At 43.9% G+C, this 22,442-nt stretch overlaps 1 protein-coding gene across 6 annotated transcripts in view; it reads left to right on the top strand.

Annotated features, from left to right (window-relative positions):
* Positions 1–6,718: 6,718 nt before the first annotated feature.
* The window catches only part of AKAP13 (A-kinase anchoring protein 13), a 290,352-nt gene continuing 274,628 nt past the window's right edge, over positions 6,719–22,442 (top strand). For 5 of the 6 annotated variants that reach the window (XM_087704310.1, XM_087704313.1, XM_087704311.1 and 2 more), the window contains exon 1: positions 6,733–6,967. The gene's annotated coding sequence lies outside the window, so the exon portion shown is untranslated. Of the gene's footprint in view, positions 6,968–22,442 lie in introns of all 6 variants that reach the window. The other variant, XM_087704314.1, reaches the window with a different exon arrangement.

Raw genomic sequence — 22,442 nt, 5'->3', positions numbered from 1 at the left:
ATAACATAAACAATTAAAATGGATTAGGAAAATGGCTGAATATGCTAGAGAAAAGTCAGATTTACAGCAGAAACACCAAGCAGAAATGTAGGTGACAGATAAGAGCCACTGTATTGAAAAATAAAATGCATTTAAGACCAGGATGGGAAAATTGTTATTATCCTGCTAGGCCAGGCGGCAGAAGCCCAGAGATTCTCTCAATGAGAGCAGATACAGAATCCTGCTTGCTTCCTTTTTTATCCACTTATACACAGAATAGTCAAGGCTTTTTGAAGAAAGCAACTCTGAGCCATCATTTCTTCCAAATACTATTGAAATAAGACATTCGAACATATTTGTGCAACCCTGTAAAATTATCCCTTATAAATGCTGCACGACTTCAAATAGCTTTATTCCGATTTGACCTTGCTATTTTTTTTCTTTCATTTGCATGTCTTCCTGTGTTTTATTGTCGGTTTTTATCTTTTGTACTGAGTATGTTTGAGACTATACTTTTTTCCTATGTAAGCTGCCAAGAGTTATTTTCATTGTACTGTTAATAGAAATATATTTATTAACCAAATATAAACATCACAATGACTGGGATAAATAGAATAGCATAGAATTCTTTATTGGCCAAGTGTGATTAGACACACAAGGAATTTGTCTTTGGTGCAGATGCTCTGAGTGTACATAAAAAGAAAAGTTACATTCGTCAAGAATCATAAGGGGCAACACTTAATGATAGTCACAAGGTACAAATAAGCAATCAGGAAACAATCAATATCAATATAAATTGTAAGGATACAAGCAACAAAGTTACAGTCATGCAGTCATAAGTGGGAAGAGATGAGTGATAGGAACGATGAGAAGATTAATAGTAATAGTAATGCGGACTTAGTAAATAGTTTGACAGTGTTGAGGGAATTATTTGTTAGCAGAGTGATGGCATTGGGGGAAAAACTGTTCTTGTGTCTAGTAAATAAAGCCATAATGTGGTTTGTTTGTTGGGTTCTGGCTTAGAGTGGTTTATTATCTTTGCCATTGTCCAGTGAACCTAGCCAACAAGCCATGGTTTGTTAAATGGCTTAATGCAATGTGATTCGACACAGATTGACTTTAAACATCATATTAAGCAACAGTGAAATTTATTCAGTTTGGTATGAGAATGTGACTTCCACAGTACACCATGGTACTATAAAGCTGTAACCCTGGATTAAGCTATTTGGGCACGAACCCATTCATCTTAAGATTTGAGTTAACTTCCAACAGCATACTTTACCTTTCTCACAACAGGTGGCAGCACCTGGTTGACCAGCTCAAGAAACTATTAGATTGGATGGAAGGCTACCACAAATTTCCCAATCACTTCAAGCTGAACTTGAAAAAGACTTTATCTTTAATCCATTTTTCTCCAGCTTGGAAGCTGCAAGGTGTGGAGTTCAAAATTCTAGACAGTGTTTCTCAACCTTGGCCACTTGAAGATGTCCGGACTTCAACTCCCAGAATTCCCGAGCCAGCTGGGAGTTGAAGTCCGGACATCTTCAAGTGGCCAAGGTTGAGAAACACAGTTCTAGAAGTCGAAGCCCTCATATCTTAAAGTCATCTAGGTTGACAAATATTGTCCTCAGTGTAACGTATAATTCTTCTTTATAGGTAGTTCTCAAGACCACAATTGCAACCAATATTTCTGTTGTTAAGCAAGGCAGTTATTAGGTGAGTCACACCTGTTTTACGACCTTTTTGCTACGGTCGTTAAGTGTGCCATTGCAGTTGTTAACAGAATCATATGGTTGTTAACGAAATCTGGCTTCTCCCCTCGATTTTGCTTGTCAGAAATTGCCTGGGAAAGTTGCAACCTTCATGAATACATGCCAGATGCCAAGTGATTGAATTTTGATCACATGACCCTGGGGAATGCTGAGATGGTCATAAGTGTGAGGATTTTTCCCCCAGTGCCATTGTCACTTTCAATGGTCACTAAACAAATAGTTGTAAGTTGAGGACTCCCTGTATTGGCATCCCTTTTAGTACAGGTAGTCCTAAACTTACAACAATTCATTTGATCACAACAGTTCATTCGTAGTTACAACTTCGCTGGAAAAAAAGTGACTTAGGAGTCCATTGTTCACACGATTTTACATTTGGATGCTTTGCAACTGACTCACATTTATGACGGTTTGCAGGGTCATGTGATCCACTTTGGCGACCTTCTGACAAGCAAAGTTGATGAGGAAGGTGTATTCAGTTAACAATCGTGTTACCCATTTAACAACTGCATATATACAGGTGAAACTCAAAAAATCAGAATATCATGCAAAAGTTCATGCATTTCAGAGATGCAACTTAAAAGGTGAAACTAATATATGAGATAAGACTCATTACATGCAAGGCAAGATAGTTCAAGCCGTGATTTGTCATAATTGTGATGATTATGGCTTGCAGCTCATGAAAGCCCCAAATCCACCATCTTAGAAAATTAGAATATTACATGCAATCAATAAAACAAGGATTGTATATAGAACAATATCAGACCTCTGAAAAGTATAAGCATGCATATGTACTCAGTACTTGGTTTGAGCCCCTTTTGCAGCAATTACTGCCTCAATGCATGGAAGCTATCAGCCTGTGGCACTGCTGAGGTGTTATGGAAGACCAGGCTGCTTCAATAGCGGCCTTCAGCTCTTCTGCATTGTTCGGTCTCATGTCTCTCATCTTTCTCTTGGCAATGCCCCATAGATTCTCTATGGGGTTCAGGTCAGGCGAGTTTGCTGGCCAATCAAGCACAGTAATCCTACAGTCATTGAACCAGGTTTTGGTGCTTTTGGCAGTGGGGGCAGGTGCCAAGTCCTGCTGGAAAATGAAGTCAGCATCCCCATAAAGCTCGTCTGTGGAAGGAAGCATGAAGTGCTCCAAAATCTCCTGGTAGACGGCTGCATTGACCCTGGACTTAATGAAGCACAGTGGACCAACACCAGCAGATGACATGGCTCTCCAAATCAACACAGATTGTGGAAACTTCACACTGGATTTCAAGCATCTTGCAGTGTGTGCCTCTCCATTCTTCCTCCATACTCTGGGTCCTTGGTTTCCAAATGAGATGCAAAAGTTGCTCTCATCAGAAACGAGGACTTTGGACCACTGAGCAACAGACCAGGTCTGTTTTTCTTTAGCCCAGGTAAGACGCTTCTGACGTTGTTTGTTGTTTAGGAGCGGCTTGACAAGAGGAATACGACATTTGAAGCCCATGTCCAGGATCTGTCTGTGTGTGGTAGCTCTTGATGCACTGACTCCAGCCTCAGTCCACTCCTTGTGAAAGTCCCCAACACTTTTGAATGGCCTTTTCCTGACAATCCTCTCCAGGCTGCGGTCAACCCTGCTGCTTGTGCACCTTTTTCTTCCCCACTTTTCCCTTCCACATAACTTTCTATTAATGTGCTTTGATACAGCACTTTGGGAACATCCAACTTCTTTTGCAAATTACCTTTTGAGGCTTTCCCTCCTTATGGAGGGTGTCAATGATGGTTTTCTGCACAACTGTAAGGTCAGCAGTCTTTCCCATGATTGTGATCACTACTGATCCAGACTGAGAGACCACTTAAAGGCTCAGGAACCCTTTGCAGGTGTTATGGCTGATTAGAGTGGGACACTTTGAGCCTAGAATATTGCACCTTTTCACAATATTCTAATTCTAATATACATATATTGCATTTGTGCTGATAAATAAATAAAGGGAGACTAGTATAGATCTATTTCAAGCTATTTAGCTCTCATTAGCTAGCCATACCTTTACTGGGATTTGAACCTGTGCTGTATTACATATTAGGCAGTTGTGTCACAGGCTCTCCTCCTTTATCAGCTAAGCCAGGGAAATAGGTGTATGTATGTATGTATGTATGTATGTATGTATGTATGTATGTATGTATGTGTATGTGTGTGGGTGTGTGTGGGTGTGTGCCCAAATATGGGAGGAAGCATACTGCTTTCCTTTCTCTGTCTATCTGCTCATCTCAAGAGACCATCCAGACAGAAAGCCATTGTTTTTACTGTTTCCTTTGTTACATTTGTGCTGATAAATAAATAAATATATATATTAGAATTAGAATGTTTATAATATTATATATTATATAACAAATGGGGCAAGAAAAGTCGTAAAACGGGGCAAAATCTACTGAGCCAATGTCTCACTTAGCAACCCAAATTTTGGGGCTTGATTATGGCTGTACATCGAGAACTTCCAGTAACACTAAAGCTGAGCGATCGGAGTAGCCTCTCCTGTGAAGAAGCTCACACACACACAAAAAGAGAATTATTTTTTTGTTGCTGAATTACACCTGCTGGAATCCCCTCAGCTGAAAAGACCGACATTTTCTTCAGGAGCAGCAAAAAAATGAAGATCCTTGATCACATTCCTGAGGCGTAAGTCATTGCCTGAGGTGATTTCACAGGGTAGGCCGGTAGGTTCTGACAGGAATCTAGCTTGGCACAGAGGCAAGTTTATTACTGCCATTATGAAGGTCGACTCTGCTTATCCTGTATTCAGGTACACTCCTCGACTCATGACGGTTCATTTAGTGACCACTTGAAGTTCATTTAATGAGCAGTCAAAATCACAATGGCACTGGGGACAAAAAAGAGCCTCACGACCGTTTTTCCACACTTAAAGACCGTTGAGGCATCCCCGGGGTCATGTGATCAAAATTCGGATGCTTGGCAACTGACTCATATTTACGACGGTTTGCAGGGTCTTGGGGGGTGGTGTCACCTGATTTCCCCTTTGGCGACCTCCTGACAAGCAAAGTCGACAGGGGAAGCAGGATTCCCTTAACAACTGTGGTCACTAACTCAACCATTGCCAGGATCCCTTTTTAACCACCATGGCAAGAACGGTCATAAAATGGCGGCAAAATTCAACAAGTTGTGTTGCTTAGCAACAGAACCTTTGGGCTCCATTGCGGTTATAAGGTGAGGATCGCCTGCCTTGTTAGTTTATGTATGTATGTATGCATTTATTTGATTTATTTGCCACCCATCTCGCCTCCAGGCAACTTGCATCGTTAAAAGCATTATGGTTGTAATGACGAGGACCATCTGTCTGTCTGTCTATCTTTCTTTCTTTCTGTCTGTCTTTTTCTCTCTCTCTCTCTCTCTCCCTCCTTCCTTCCTTGCTTCCTTCCTTTTCCTTCCCTCCCTCCCCCCTCTCTCAATTTATTTGCCACCCATCTCTCCTCCAGGCAACTTACACCATTAAAAGCATTGTGGTCGTAAGTCAAGGACCACCTGTCCGTCTGTCTGTCTTTCTGTCTGCCTTTCTTTCTTTCTCTCTCTCCCTCTCCCTCTCTCTCCCTTTCCTTCCTTCCTTTTCTTTCCCTTTCTTCTTCCCTTCTTTCCCCCCTTCCACCTTTCCTCTCTCTCTTTCTCACTTTCTGTGCCACCCAACTTTCCTCCAGGCAACTTGCAAATGTTAAAAGCAACACCACTGTAAAAAAAAACAAAAAACCATACACACACACACTATATTTCTCATAACAATAAAAGTTACAATTAAAATGGTTGGTAATATAAGGTGGGAGTCAGAACAGGAAAAAAATTAGGCTAAGTAGACCTGGAATGAGATATTTTATATATCAGAATGAATACATTGGTTAAAAATAATTGTACAAGAGTAGCACTGTGTAATATACTGTATGATATTGGTCCTTAACTTTGGTTTCTATGGCTGATGAAATGCCAGGACGGACACACAACACACACACACGCACACACGCACACACGCACACATATATATATATTAAATATATATAATTAAAAGAAGGGGAGAAGGGAAGAAACAGAATGCATGTGGGGGAGAATCTCCTTTTAATCCAGGAGTCATCAACCTTTTGGACCTCAGGAATCACTAAATTCATAATTTAAAATCCCACGGACCCCCTAATATGATTTTTTAAAAAGATAAATAGTATTTAATGCAATATAAAAAAAGGGGGGAAAAATTCTGCGCACCACCAAACTTTTTCTCATGGACCACCACCAGTTGGTGACCGCTGCTTTAACCCATCAACCATGGCCAGGGTGTTGGGGAGGTGGGTCAGTGGCTAAGACCAGAAAGGTCAATAGTTCCGCGGTTCGAATCCCTAGTATAGGTCTCCTGCATGAGAAGAGGGTTGGACTAGATCAGTGTTTTTCAACCACTGTGCCGTGGCACACTAGTGTGCCGTGACATAGTGTAAGGTGTGCCGTGGGAGAATTACTTTATATATAGTCAATATAGGCACAGAGTTAAAATTTTTAAACATTTTCTAATGGTGGTGTGCCTCGTGATTTTTTTCATGAAAAAAGTGTGCCTTTGCACAAAAAAGGTTGAAAAACACTGGACTAGATGACCTCCAAGGTCCCTTCCAACTCTGTTACTTTGACATCCTCCCCTCTTGGGGAAGGGAGGGGAGGGGGGGGCGTCCCACAGTCCAACTGGCAGAGCCAGGGTTTCCGAGCGGCCCAGCAGGGCAAGGCTAATAACAACCAACTTTTTTCCCGCCGCCTCGAGTCGAAGCCAACCGCGCGCCGGGCAGCATCGTTTCCCTGCCGCTTGCCTTCATTCCGACCCCCGGCAGGGGACGCCCGTGGACCCCTTTCCCTCCCCCCCCAAAGGAGCGTCAGAAGCGAGGAATCCTCCTCCTCCCTCCTCTAATTTTCCTCCCCCTTTTTTTACTTCTTCTTTCGCGAGCTGCTCCGCGGCCCCTCGACGCAGGCGCTGGAGAGGAGCCCTCCGCTCGCTTGGCTCGTTCGCTCGCTCGCTCTCCGGCTGCTTGGCTCGTTCACTCACTGGCTCGGCTGGAGGAAGCAGCCCGAGAGCGCTGGCGTCCCAAGGCGGTCCTGGAGCAGCCATTTCCCCCGCCCCGCAGCTGTTCCCGCGTGGATGCCCAGTCTCTTCGGCCGCCTTTGCCCTCCTTCCCGTGGGGCCGGACAGACCCCGAGCCTCCCCGGCTGGGTGAGTACCCGGAGATTCCCGGGGGGCGCGTCCGGGGCTCGGTGGGTGGGTGCGTAGCTTGGCTTCCACAGACCGTCGGGAAGAGGAACCACCACCACCCCGCTTCTTAGGGGAAACTTTAGCCGGAGTTTGGCAACTTTTGGACGGCGCGCGGCGATGCGGTGGGCGAGCTGCTCCGGCCACGATGCGGTCCGCAGCCGAAGTCCGGCAAAGGCTCGGGGGTCCGCTGGCCGAAGGAGATGGGGAAGGAGGGGGGGGAGCGGGTCTGACTTCGGCCTGGCCTGCGGGGGAAGGGGGAGCCCGGTGGAAGGAGGGAGACAGAATGGGTGGGTGGGGGAGAGAGAGGGGGGGCGGGGGCGTCTGGCTGCAAGGCAGGGCGGCCGGTTGAGTCCTGGATTGGTAAATGGCTGCTTTCAAGTGGGATTCTTTTTCTTTCAACCTGGGGCGTTTGCAGGGGGTGCCCCCCCTAGGCGGGGGGATGGTTGAGGAAGGGGCTGAAGGGGAAAGGAGGAAGGCGATGGGGACCCCTCCTCTCTAAATGTCAGAGCGGAGTTTCCCTAAGGGGAGAAGAAGGCTTTGATGGGAGGGGCGCTTGGAGGTACCCTCGTTGTCCACCCCCCCTCGAAAGTTCCAATTTAGGGCTCCCTGCTTACCCCCCCCCCTTTTTTTTTGTACGTGGCTATATTTGCAACTGGGGAGGCTCTTGAGGAAATCGGGGTGACTTCTTTCAGGAGAGAGGGGAAGGGTTTTAGGGGCCCCCCCTTCCCTCTCCCCTAAAGATTTTCTTTTCACGAAGCGACAAAGGGCCGCTGGCTCTCCCAATCCCACCCCTCCCCTCCTCCCTCTGAACGGCTCAGGGTGAAGCCCTTCGCGTTGGGAGGTTTGCAAACTTTCGAAAAACTTACTTTTGGTGGAGCTTGTGCGTCGCGATTAAAATCGGCGTCCTTAAAATCTGAAGGGCACCTAGGACTCAAGAGTCTTAAAGGCACGTCTCTCTCTCTCTCTTTCTTTCTCTCTCTCTGTATTAATATGGATTGTCCTGTGCAAAGCCCCCCTCCCCCTCCCCGTAACGTTCTTGACTTGATTTCTCTGCCAAATAGTTTGCATGTGCAACTCTTACAAAGGGAGGTGGGAAGCTGCTTTTATGGACTCCCACTGTATGCTGAGCCACACATGTGGCAAAGCTGTGGAATTTGTGCAGACACAAAATTGCCTGGGAGATTAAATATTTGCTGAGGGATGGGGGAGAAGGGGGGGGGGGCTTGGTTGTGTGAAACTTTCCTGCCACCTGTCCTGTCTGCCATTTCTCTCCTTTTCAAGGGTGTCCTGTAGAAGGGTTATTCCCCCCCCCACCCTCGACCCTCTTACTTTTCTCCTGTTTTATTTTTCTGTCTGTAAGAGTGCAATCTCCCTGCTTTGTAACATCTGGGGCCCCACACACTCCATGTTAAACAGGCAGCATTGTAGAGTCAGCTCTTCCAAAGTGGTCTTTGAAATTGTGGGCGGATTCAGGAAACTTCAGTTCTAAAAAGGATCACTTTGGATTGCGTAGGGGAGTACAGATAAGTTACGTTGAAGCTTTCTAATCTCTTACCTCCTGCCCTTAAAACAAGAGGCCTTTAAAATGACCTCACTTGAATCTCTTTCGCTCTTTGTAATTCTCGCTTTCTCTCCCTCCCTCCCTTCGGTTTCTCTTTCAGAGGTGGCACTTTTTAATTGCTAGGTGGCACTTTTAATTGCTCCTTACTTTCTCCTGCTCTAGAGTTGTAAATTCCCCGAGTTCTCAAAAAGCAAGGCTGAAAGAATTTGGGAACACCAATCCCAAAATCTCCAGAGGGGTGTTGGGTCAGGATGGTTTCCTGCTTGTTGAGTAGATTGCTTGTCTTTTCTTATTTTTTATTTATTTTATTTATTTATTTATCAAGCATGTATAAGCTAACAAATATAAGTATAAACATGATTATGAATACATGAAATGGATACGTATAAATGGGGACATTAGGACAGGGATGGTAAGCACTTTGGTGTGCTTATGCACGCCTCTTACAGACCTCTTAGGAATGGGGTGAGGTCGACAGTAGATAGTCTAAGGTTAAAGTTTTGGGGGGTTGGGGAAAAAACCAGAGTTAGGTACCGCATTCCAGATGTTGACCACTCTGTTGCTGAAGTCGTATTTGTATTCTTGTTGTGTTGATGATTCAGCAAATATCGGAGAGGCTTCTGGGTGATTTTCGATAGAGCAGCAATGAAGAAGGCCTTCTGATGTCCTCCTAAGAATGGAAAAGAAGGTCCCTTCTCTTCCTCCACAGGACAGTTGAGAAGATAAACACGTGTGACTTGAAAATCAGGAGGATAATTTTTGCAAGGGGACAATGTTCCGTCTGAGCACATGCCCAAAGGCAGCTTTGTTGCATAATGTTAAGGCTGAGTTCACATTTTGTGCTTCGTCCAAATTTTTCCGCCTAGCAGGTTATGTGATTCCTTCAGACGATTGAGATGCATTGTCACCATAGTTAGCCTAACTCTGGTTTATTTAGCATGGTGAATAAGGCCAGCTGTTATTTTGTATTTGGCTCCAATGGATGGCCTTTGGGTCTCATATTAAAAGTCTTAAAAGACCAATCAAATCAATCAATCCTAGAGGAGATCAACCCTAATTGTTCTTTAGAAGGCCAGATCCTGAAGATGAAACTCAAATACTTTGGCCACCTAATGAGAAGGAAGGACTCCCTGGAGAAGAGCCTCGTGCTGGGAAAGATTGAGGGCAAAAGAAGAAGGGGACGACAGAGAATGAAGTGTGACTGGCTGGAGTCACGGAAGCAGTCGGTGTGAACTTAAATGGACTCCAGAGGATGGTAGAGGACAGGAAGGCCTGGAGGAACATTGTCCATGCGGTTGCGGTGGGTCAGACATGACTTCGCAACTAACAACAACCACATTAAAAGTCTTAATAACTTTTGCGCCTTAAAAGAAGGAGTAGGAGTGACATGATAGCAGTGTTCCAATATCTGAGGAGCTGCTATGGGAGGCGGGGGGGTGTCAAAGTACACAAAGGCAGAACAAGAAGCAACGGATGAAAACCAATCAAGGAGAGAACCAAATTAGAACTAAGGAGACATTTCCTGACAATAAGAACAATTAATCAGTGGAACTTCAACCTTCAGAAGTTGTGGATGGGCCAACACTGGAGGTTTTTAAGAAAAGATTGGACAACTGTTTACCTGAAATGGTATAGATTTCCTGCTCGAGCAGGAGGACGGACTAGAAGACCTCCCAAACCCCTTCCAACTCTGTTATATTGTTAAAAGTGTGCAAACTGCAGAAAGCATAAGCATTACTGCACATATTCAGTTTTGAGTTGTGCTTAGAAGAGTGGGAGGAGAAAGATTGGATGTAAATATATACTGTACAGCAGTGTTTCTCAACCTTGGCCACTTGAAGATGTCTGGACTTCAACTCCCAGAATTCCCCAGCCAGTGCTGGCTGGGGAATTCTGGGAGTTGAAGTCCAGACATCTTCAAGTGGCCAAGGTTGAGAAACACTGCTGTACAGGATTGAGAGGGGGGATTTTTAAGGCAGAAATGATGTACCGGAAGAATGTGGGCTTAGGAAGGTGAACCTCTCAATAAGCTAGCAATGCAAAGGTAGGAATGCTTTGTCGCAGTCTGGCTCTATACTGGCATGGAAATTGTTTTTTTTTAAAAAACCAGTTTGGGGTTTTTTTTTTTTTTTTTTTGCAAGAATGATAATTCAGAGTTTCTTTGGGGGCTGTGCATTTTTGGATGCTGTTTTTGCTTTTATTTTCAACTGTTAACTCTCTGGTGGTTTTGCTTTTTCCTCCTTAAATGATTTGTCATGTTTTTTGTCAGTTTGCCCATACATGAACTCTTTTGTTTCTTTGCATTGATGGGGTAGTTGGTCGGATTCAGTAAACAAAGACACTTATTGAGGCTCTCGTGGATTTCCGTTCTTGTTACATTTAAATACCGGCTGCGAACTGAAGATAACACACATGGGGAGAGAGTGGTTCCTACTTTATTTTACTTCTTCAGCAACCCTTTGAGGTCAGTTAAAGTGAGAACTTCGTGGTTGGGTGAGGACTAGAACCACAGTATATCTCCCCCCCCCCCCCAGCCCCAGTCACTTTCCTCAGTGCTGTTGTAACTTTGAACAGTCATTAAGGGAATGGTTGTAAGTCAAGGACTAGCCAGTATTTTGCATATGAGTTCCTTCTTGTCTGCAGCAAAGCAACTTATCTAGTGTGGCAGGTCCCCGGAGCATCTGCTGACAGATAGTTCCTAAAAGCAGCATTGAGCTTCCTGGATTATTGCCAGGCCTTTGTGAAATCTGACACACAGCAGACTTTCCTAGTCTTTTGCATTCTCCAGATGTGCGGACTTCAATTCCCAGGATTCTGTGGGAAGGAGTCGAAGGGCCACAGGTTAGCCCTAAGCTTGGGGAAAGCGTAGAAGGGATTGCGTTAGTTTCCCCTTAATCGTTAGGAAGGTATGCAGGAAAAGTCATTGGCATGAGAATTTGGATGCCACCCGGGGATTGGCACCTAAACAAGCTTGTGCAGGCTGAATCCAGAAGCTGTGTGTCAAGCAATCAAAGGCAGTTTTATCTCCCACAAGGACTGAATTAATACATTACGCTAGTTTGTTGGGCAACCATAACTTAGCAAACCTGTATTCGGTCATGTGAATTATTAACGAAACCACAGCATCTTTGGGTCAGAAATTCGCAGGATTCTTCTCTTTTTTCTTCTTCACCATGTATATGTATACATTTGAACTAGACTTCTGATGTTTTTCTGTGTTATATATGTGCGTTTATGTGGGTATGTGCATAATGGTTATCTTTTGAGAGCTGAATTTGAGAGCAACAAAATTTCATTTTAATGTATGTGTACATTTAAAGTGACAGTAAAGCCTATTCTATTCTATTCTATTCTATTCTATTCTATTCTATTCTATTCTATTCTATTCTATTCTATTCTATTCTATTCTATTCTATTCCCTTCAGTCTGTAAACCGCTTAGAGAGGGCTGTAAAGCACTGCGAAGCAGTATACAAGTCTAAGTGCTATTGCTATTATCTTTTCTGAATGGGGTTTGAAAATAGACACCAAGAATGTGAGTGATTGCTATAGTGGTACCTTGCTTACACATTGAAGATACTTCCTCATCTGAGATGATATCAGACTAGGTGACCCCTTCCATCATCTGAATGCTGATGAAATGGCATGGATAGTCCTTGATTTGTGATTATTTTGTTTTAATGGCCAAAGTGAAAAAAAAAGTGATAAATGACTGGTCTTCACATCTTTATTGCCACAGTCCTCTAATCAAAATCCAGGCGCTTGATAACTGGCAATAATGTGTTTATGATGGTTGCAGGATCCCAATGCCACATGATCACATTTTGCGTGACCCGTCAAATGCGCGCCCGACGAAATCGCGCCGCCGAAACCGTGCCCGCCATCAACAAACAACATAGTGGGACGCGAAAACAACGTTATAAAGGGTTAGGGTTATAACGTTGTTTTCGCATCCCATTATGTTGTTTGTTGATGGGCATGGTTTCGTCGGCACGGTTTTGTCGGCGCGCATTTGTCGAGCGCGCATTTGTTAGTGAACCCACATTTTGCAATCTTCCCAGCCAGCCTGACAACTTCACAAAAGTTGTTGAGTTGCTGCTATTCCTTCTAGCATCTGCTGCCTGAGGTGTTTGAGTTCACTTAGTCCGACAGCCAAGCTGGCAAGTTCAACAAATATACACCTTATTGCAATGATGAAATATGTATACCCTTATCCTTGCTCCAGAATGATTGGCGAGGGCCCAACATTAATGGAGTTGAGTTTCACCAGCCGGTGCAGCTAGTCCCCCGTTTGGATTGGCCCTGTAAGACTTTCCAAAATGGTATCTCTGCATGCCAACGCTTGGCATTTCCTCTCTATCGTGAACCCCTTGCACTGTATCGAATAACTTGAGACATGCCAAGATGTCAGCTGGTAAAGTTGGTTCCAGAAATTATGTTTAAAAAAACATAAAAACTCAAGATGTAACTCTAGATGTTATCTGATAGCAGAGGAAGTATTTTAAATTTCTGTGTTAAATATGAACCCAGATTTGGGGTTGGGTTGTATGAAACTTGGAGTGTATTGAAAGCAACAGAATAGAATAGAATATAGAATGGAATGGATGGGAGAGGAGAAAGGGACATTGGAGGTCTTCTAGTCCAACCTCGTGCTCAATGCCTTGCAGAGGTCCGAAGACCAGCTGTCCGGCAGGAGGCAGGGCATCCCAACACCGGCAGCGCAGTAAGATCTTTTTCTTTCGTGGGATTCTGTTTCGTCGTTTGCAGGGAAACAGAAGCGCACAAAAGAAATGACATGGAGATCTGACCTGTGGCGATGGCGCGCATGCCAGCAGAGAGGGCTCTATGTGCCACTTCTGGCATGTGTGCCATAGGTTCTCCATCATGGCTCTGTACTATTCCAGACAAGTGACTGGCCAATCTCTTCTGAAAAGCTTCCAGTGTTGGAGCACTTTATATGTAATGAGCCCAACACATTAGAAGCATATTAGGCTGGAGAAGAAAATAGTCCAGTTTTGGTTAAATGTTCAGATCATAGTTATCTGATCCCACTAAGAAAAGTACATGTCTTATGTATTTCTTCAGTGAAATTGCAGTGAAGACATTGGCTAAGTTGCTTTAACCAATACCAGGAAGCATTTCTGAAAAGGGAGTGGTGAGGAATCTTGAATTCTTCCCTCTTGCTGCTTATTAATTGGTCTTGGGGAAATCAGTAATTAGATTCTCATAGCCTTCAATACCATGACCTACCTCAACCATGCTACTATATATCAAATAAGCCACAGTATATGGCTTATCAACTACATTGTATCCTGTTTCCCTGAAAATAAGACCTCCCTGGATAATAAGCCCAATCAGGCTTTTGAGCGCATGGGCTAAAATAAGCCCTCGCCGAAAATATTGCAACACAGCAGCAACTGTGATGTGACCACACTTGCTGCCCCCTATACCTCAAAAATAATAAGACCTCCTCAAAATAAGGCCAAGCGCCTTAATGGAGGCTCAATGGGCTGAGATGATCAGCCAGTTCCAGGCCATGATGCAGTCCCACTGGAACAAGGCCCTCCAGCTCTTCGCCATCAGCAGCACTTCCCTCCTTTGGCCATCGGCCAAAGCCCTGCACCAGGAGGCTGAAGCAGACCCCAAGTCGGAATTTCTGCTCCCCTCCGACCAGCACAAAAAGACCCCGAAGGGGGAGACTCTCCGCAGCAACACAAGCGTTCATTGCACGTATCCGCCCAGGGGCCGTAGTTTGAGGACCCCTGATTTAGTGCAATATAAAAATGCAAATAATTTTTCTGTGGACCACCAAAATTTTCTTGCAGGCCACCAGTGGTCCACGGACCACCAGTTGTTCACCACGGTTACATCTAACATTAGGTTGCCTTCTACAGAATGTGGACAGAAAGAAATTCCAAATTTCCAGAGCCTGGGTGTGCACCAATTGCAAGGGTGTTTTAAGCCTTTTGTCCCTCCCCTTATTTTTTTTTAAAATTTGTTACACTTTAGAAACCAAATGTTGTGTAACTGGAAAAACTTCCAACCGAGCATGGGATCTCAGTTTTTGCACAAGTGACACAAGGCCAAGCCTGGAACTGGGTTTGCATCCAGAACGCTTCAGAAATTAATGGGCTAGGTTGGGTGTGGAAGGAGAGAGCCGGTTGAGCTGTTTGCACGCCTCTCCTGCCAACAGTCTTTTTCCATTCGTATTAGGCCATGTTAAAGAAGGTGAAAGACTCTGGCCCTTAAGAAAAACAGAATGTGGTATCTCCCCAGGTTTTTCTTTGTCAAAATCTGCTTTCCAAACCTCACAGGGCTTTTGTCGGTGAAGATTCCCAATCATCCAGCTAGAATTGTCTGAAAAATTGAGCCAGGGTAACTGGATTTAGTTTTGTTGAGCTGTTTTGCTCCTCATCTAAGAAGCTTCCTTGGTCAGAGCAAGTCAATTAGGCAATTTATGCCCACAACTCTCTGCTTGCCCAGACCGAGGAAACTGCTTGGATGAGCAGCAAAACATTTCAAATTAACAAAAATAAGTCCAGTTGCCCTGAATCAATTTTTCAGACCCGTGATTATGTTTTGTTCCTCTTCTTCACCATGCCTTCATAAAACCAGTGTGCTTCCCTTAACTTGGATTACAAGTCCCATCGTCCCACAGCCAACAGCTCCTCTCCACACGGAGGAGAGCCTTTTCTGTTGCTGCCCCGACCCTATGGAACGAGCTCCCCATGGAGATCCGCACCCTCACCACGACCCAGACCTTCCGCGCAGCCCTCAAGATCTGGCTCTCCCAGCAGGCCTGGGGATAGGCTTCCAATTACCCGCCCGAGTGTTTGATTGCTGAATGAAAGCTGTGTTTTATTATTTTTCTTTTGTTCACAAAGTGTTTGTTTTGACCTTGCACTTCCCCTCCCCTGTGGTTGTAAGCCGCCCTGAGTCCCCTCAGGGAAAAGGGCGGCATATAAATCCCAATAAACCTAAACCTAAACCTAAACAGCCTGTGGGGTGGCCAGAATGGCATTAGTGGGAGTTGTAGTCTCGTCTAGCTCAGGTTGGAGGTTGAAGAACAAAGTTACAGAGGTATTTCAATCCCTCCCCACCTCTCGCAAGTTTCTGCTTCATTTAAACAACCTGAGCTGGTCTTCAGTCCTTTCAGCTTAAAATCTTTATCTCTGCAGCCTTTGGATTCCCACCAAGACTTGATGCCCCGCCTTGAATTATGGCTAATACCATTTAGGACAGGGGTGTCAAACTCGATTTCATTGAAGGCTGCATCAGTGTTGTGTTTGACTTTGGGTGGTGGTGGTGGTGGGAGTGGGTGTGGCCAGGCTGGGCGTGGCCAGCTCAACGTCACTCATGTCGGGAGCACCTGTCTTGGCCTTAGCACTCTGCCAGAGAAAACTGGCTCCTGAGCTGCGTTTTGGGCCGCGTTGGCCTCCTGCAACCCTCTGCCAGTGAAAACAGAGCTCGGGAGGGCCGCATGTAACAGAATAACTCTGTTATTCTGGTTGGGGCCATTTTAATCTCCCGAGACAAGAAACCAGAGGTTACAGCAGAGAAGGACCATCTTCTAGTTCAGTGATGGCTAAACCTTTTGTCGTTGGGTGCTGAAATATGGGTGCCCATAATGCAGTGTGTGTGCAATACCACCCTGCGCGTGCCCCGCCCCCTGCACATACGCATGCGGCATACATACCCCGTGCCCCATTTTGGGCCTAGCAGGCCTCCCTGCAGCCTCCTGAGACCAAAAATGCGGGGCGCTGCGTCCCCCCTGCCCTCCCTGCACATCCATGTGCATCTCCAGCATGCGTCCTGTCCCCTGCTAAAATCACCTGGCCAGCAGGAGGAAAGCGCACATGCGTGGTGTAGCTCAGCTGGAGTGACGGCTCGCGTACCCGCAGACACAGCTCCGTGTGCCACCTGTGGCATGCGTGCCAAGGGTTCGCCATCACGGTTCTATTTCCTGTCAATCAACGCTCTTTGACTGATGGGATCTGCAATACACCCAGTCTGTTGGATCAGATTGGACAGGTAGAAACTCTTGGGAAAAAAGGCAGTCCCACGGGTAACCAAGGTAGTCCTGGGGTCCCTCCATGGGGATGCAAATCATCTGATTTCTACCTCTACTTTAGAGAAATCCAATACAGTTTTCAATACTCTTTCAGAAGGTCCTGAAGAGATGGCTCTGCCAGCAAGCCTCTGGGACCCAGGGCAGAATGGAACTCATTACATGGCGGTTACGAGAGTGTGTAGTCGCTGGGGTAAAGGACACGGTGGCTCAGTGGCTAAGACACTGAGCTTGTCAATCAGAAAGGTCGGCAGTTCAGTGGTTCGAATCCCTATTGCCATGTAACGGAGTAGTTCCTGTTACTTGTCCCAGCATCTGCCAACCTAGCAGTTCGAAGGAACGTAAAAAAGACAAGTAGAAAAATAGGGACCACCTTTGGGGGGAAGGTAATAGCATTCCATGTTCCTTCGGTGTTTAGTCATATTGGCCACATGACCACGGAGACGTCTTTGGACAGCGCTGGCTCCTCGGCTTAGAAAGAGAGATCAGCACTGCCCCCTAGAGTCAGGAATGAGTAGCACAGTCAGGAACCTTTACCTTTTAGGCATTGTGATGAGGAATATTATTTTATTATTTTATTATTATTTTATTATTTTATTATTATTTTATTATTTTATTATTTTATTATTTTATTATTTTATTATTTTATTATTTTATTATTTTATTATTTTATTATTTTATTATTTTATTATTTTATTATTATTTTATAATTTTATTATTATTTTATTATTATTTTATTATTTTATTATTATTTTATTATTTTATTATTTTTATTATTATTTTTTATTATTATTTATTATTTTTATTTTTATTATTTATTATTTTTATTTTTATTATTTTTTATTTTTTATTTTTATTTTATTTCTATTTTTTATTTTTTTTTATTTCTTTTATATTGTGTTTTTATTTCCTGTAAGCCATGAACGAGGAGGCAGAAATATAATATTTCCTAAATAAACGTGTTTCCATCTCAAAAAAGGGCAAAATGGAAGCTATTTGGTGGGAGGGGTGGGGTTGTCTGGAATAAAAGGATTAGGCTGTCCAGTTGGCCCTCCCCCTTTTGTGTCTGGAAGGGATTTAGGACCGAGACAAAACAACAAATCTTCTGGATGAAAAAAGTTAATCAGATGAACTATTGAGAGCAGGAGAATTTAATGATTAATAATCATTTATTCATTAGACTGGTTTGCTGCTGTTCTGGCCCAGAGGAGATAGTTATTGGTGTGTTTCAATGCTCCTTCTTGTCTATTAGTTGTGTAACAGTAAACAATCAACATGTGACATTGTGGTGTCATGAGAAGCTCTTGGTGATGATATTACATAAGGAGCAGATGTTTGGGAGTGTAGCAATTTTCCTTATTGCATTTAAATCCTATTAAAATACTTTAAGAGCAACGACTTGGCTTGTAGGGAGCTAATGATTCACTGTTGGCTAGATGGGCACAGTTGGATGTTGAAGGCATCTGTATTTTTGTGTTTGTGTGTGAGTAACCAAGTATTGCTGGGTGAAATTTGTGCCCTGGGAGGCGCAAGGTGGATCACGTGAACGAGAGGGAGGTTGTGACTCAGAATGGAGCAGAGGCCAACAGGCTGAGCCACCTGCCCAGCAACCTTTCCCATAGGGAATGATTGGGGAATCTTCCCCCATACTCAATGCTTCTTTGTAGATTTTTTAAATAATGTATTTATTTTGCTTTATCATAAAATCCAAAACAGAAAAACAAACAAAGCAAGATCATACTTCCAGCACTAACAACAACACAAAGGAAAAAAATGCTGTACAAAAAAGAGAGATAAATTTAACATTGAACATATAGAATCCACACCATTGGATATTAACCCCCCCCCCCCAGTAAATTCTCCTCCCCTTTTAGAATAGAATAGAACAGAACAGAACAGAACAGAACAGAATTCGGCCATTCAGAGTGTTCTGCTTAGGAATGGAATGGAATGGAATAGAATAGAATCCACACTGTTGGATGTTGAAAAAAGAACCCCCCCCCCAGTAAATTCTCTCCTTTTACGGAGAGAGATAGAAAAATGAAAAATAGAAAACAGAAAATAGAAAAAGGAAGGCGCAGTCAACATGTTAAGCTAAACATTACACCAATGCTTCTTTATAGCTTTTAAAATCTTTTTTTTAAAAAGAAATCTTTTAAAGTTTCAATCTTTCAAAACCCAATATTTTATTGGCTTCTCTCTCCGGACCACCCAATGAATTTGCTCCTATTCCGTTCAATTTCCAGAAAGTCACCTGGGAATGAATGGACTGGAATTCTAAGAAGCTTAAGCTGGGGGTGGTGGTGCGGGAATGAAAAAGCTGGGAATGATGTTGCTGATATTCAGATGCTTTTTTGTTGTTGGGAAATCTATTCCTTTTGCATAAAGCTGAGTATGGGACATGGGTCTTCTAAGGCTACTGAATTTCATTGACTATGTTGGTGAGGCCTATAGACTAGTTCACGGAGGCATCTTCAGAAGATGGTTGGTGGTCAGATCAGGCTACATAGAAACTACAACCACAGATTTGAGGCCCTCTTCCCTAGAAAGTTTGTTGCTTCCATGTAGCTGACCCATTTCTACTAATGCTATGCAACCTTTTAGGAAGGATTTAGAACAGGGGTGTCAAACTCAATTTCATTGGGGGCCGCATCAGGGTTGCATTTGACCTCATGGGCCTGGGGTGGGTGTGGCCAGGGTGGGCGTGGCCACCTCAACATCACTCGTGTGGGGGACACCAGTGGTGGCCAAGGGCTAAAGCAGGACTTACCTTAGACCCTCCCTCACTCTCATCATAATCTTCCTTCCTTCCTTCCTTCCTTCCTTCCTTCCTTCCTTCCTTCCTTCCTTCCTTCCTTCCTTCCTTCCTTCCTTCCTCCCTCCCTCCCTCCCTCCCTCCCTCCCTTCCTTCCTTCCTTCCTCCCTCTTCTTTTTCCTTCCCTCTTCCCTCTCCTTTCTCTTCCCTTCCTTTTCCTTCCGTGCTTTCTTCCCTTCTTTTTCTTTGTCTTTCCTCTTTCCCTTTCTCCTTTCCCGTCCCATCTTGGATGCTCAAATGCAAAAGGGGAAACATTTCTCTTTTTGTTTTGTTTTTAGTTTGTTTTGCTAGCCCTCTGCCAGTGAAAATGAAGCTTGTGAGGGGGGGGCTGGATCTGGCCCCTGGGCCTTGAGTTTGACACCCCTGATTTAGAAGAAGGGCTTCAGATTTCACTTTTATTAAAGTGGACCCCTTTTTTGAGGCATCCTTTCAATTTAGGGTAGCCGTGTGTTGCTGGGAAACAAAGATTGATCCGTAATTCACCGTGTGAATTAGTTTTCTGTTTTTCACCAGAGCTCGTGAGATGATTTCCATTCTTCTGGAAACCGGGCAGGCAGAAACCTCCATTGTTTTGCTTGCCCTTGTGGAAATGAAAAAAGAGAGTTGATGCACGTGTCCTTTATCTCAATCAATGTTGATACAGAGCAGGGGGTTGAAACAGTTAAATCTGCCTCATCTTTACGCATTACACTGATTGCAAGAGGTTAACAAAGAGATTATGTGCAGGTGGCACCTTCTGTCAGTCTCCGGCTAGGATCCACTGATCCACATTGTTGGCCAAAGTGGGGAAAACATGGTTGAATGGAATAAACCATAGTTAGCTTAATTGCAGGTGATGTATCAAAACCTTTTTTAAAAATAGATACCACCCATTTTCCCAGTCCCACCAACTCTTAATGCTCTCCTGCCCTCTGACTGAATAAGCTTCTTTTCTCAGTTAGAAGCACTTTGTGCTTGTCTTTCTCTCAGTCCCTATATCTGTTAGTAGTTATTGTTTTCTGTGATGTTTTGATCTTGTTTCCAATCTCCATCAGCTGCCCAGAGTCATATGTTTGAGAAGGGCAGCCAGAAAAACTGAATGAGTGATTCTGATAACCTCAGCTTGGGCCACAGTACAAGACTGCCTTACATCCTACCCCCTTCCATAATCATAACTATCCCTTGGTGCAATCTCATCTTTCAGAACCAGCCAAACTAATAAACAAATAAAGTAGAATTCTTCATGCAGGTGAAGAAAATTCTGGACAGGTGAGTGAGTGTTTTGCACAAAAGAGAAGCAGGTAACGTCATCTCTCCTCTGGAGGTAGCAGAAGTAAGAGACTGACCTGTTTGAAGAAGAAAGCCTCATGGTTCACTACTCTTGTGAAGAGGCAGCCCTGTTGTTTCAACTGATCAGGCGAGCAAAAACATTTGGCAGCCTTAACAACTAGGATCTCTGGGTGGCTTATTTGCAAAGCTGCCTTAGAAATTCAGCATTAGCTCTTGTGAGTCCATTAGCTTTATTAAATAATACTTAGCTGTGTTCCTTCTGTGAAATTAACCTTTGTGTGGCTTTAGAAGCCCGAGATCTTACCTTTACGTTCTTTAGTTAACGACAAGAGAGTAGAAAATAGAATTTCTCAACATGGCACCTCAGTAGCAAACGCAGGGAGTTTGAAATCAGGCCAGGAATGGAATTCACATCCATTGATTTCATCCCTTGGCATAACTTTTTAAATCTATCAGTCCATGTCTCTCTCTCAACCAGCGGTCATCAACTGGTGGTCCGTGGACCACTGGTGGTCTGCAAAAAAAATTGGGTGGTCCACAGAAAAATTATTTGCATTTTTTATATTGCACTAAATTAGGGGTCCTCAAACTACAGACTTGGGGCCGGATACATGCAATAAATTGCTGCAGAGAGTCTCCCCCTTCAGGGTCTTTTTGTGCATGTCGGAATGGGGGGCAGAAATTCCAACTTGGGGTTTACTTCAGTCTCCTGGTGGGGGGCTTTGGGTGAAGGCTGGAGGGAAGCGCCGCTGGTGGCGAAGAGCTGGAGGCCTCGTTCCATTGGGACTGCATCATGGCCTGGAACTGGCTGACCATCTCAGCCCGCTGAGCCTCCGGGCACCAGTACCTGCCGTTGCACTCCTGCAGGTCTTCCCTCTGCTCGGAAAGCCTATGCTCCTAGTCCTCAGTGAGGTGCTTCTGTTGAGCCTCCTTCTTGGTCAGATCCAATTTGAACTGAGCTGTTTTGCCAACTCTTTCTCATGGTGGCTGCTTAGCTCCAACAACTGCTTCCTATGGGGGCCCTAAGGAGCCTAGGCGGGAGAGAAGGGACTGGGAGGGGAGGGGCAAGTAGACACCAGTGAGGCCCCCTCAACATGACTGACATCAATTGCCCACCCAGTCACATGACCACCTAGCCACGCCCAGCAGGTCATTAAGCAGATCATATTAGTGGTCCGCGGGATTTAAAATTATGAATTTGGAGGACCTGAGGTCTAAAATGTTGGGGACCCCTGCTCTAAACCAAATGCAAGCAGAATTTTCCTTCAATCACTATATATATATATATATATATATATATATATGTATGTATGTATGTATGTATGTATGTATATGTATATGTATATGTATATGTATATGTATATGTATATGTATATGTATATGTATATGTATATGTATATGTATATGTATATGTATATGTATATGTATATGTATATGTATATGTATATGTATATATGTGTATGTGTGTGTATGTGTTTTTATTTGTGCTGATAAATAAATAAAGGGAGACTAGTATAGATCTATTTCAAGCTATTTAGCTCTCATCAGCTAGCCATACCCTTACTGGGATTCGAACCTGTGCTGTATTGCATCTTAGACAAACGTCTTAGCCATTAAGCCACAGGTCTCCTCTTTATCAGCTATATGTATGTATGTATGTATGTATGTATGTATGTGTATATATATATATATGTATGTATGTATGTATGTATGTATGTATGTAT

This window comes from Thamnophis sirtalis, unplaced genomic scaffold, assembly GCF_051295495.1.
Source record: "Thamnophis sirtalis isolate CommonGarterSnake01/CBP01778 unplaced genomic scaffold, rThaSir2_p1.2 scaffold_2, whole genome shotgun sequence".
In the NCBI taxonomy this organism is placed as follows: domain Eukaryota; kingdom Metazoa; phylum Chordata; class Lepidosauria; order Squamata; family Natricidae; genus Thamnophis; species Thamnophis sirtalis.
The sequence above is the reverse complement of the archived record's forward strand: the minus strand, read 5'-3'. Positions and strand labels throughout refer to the sequence as shown.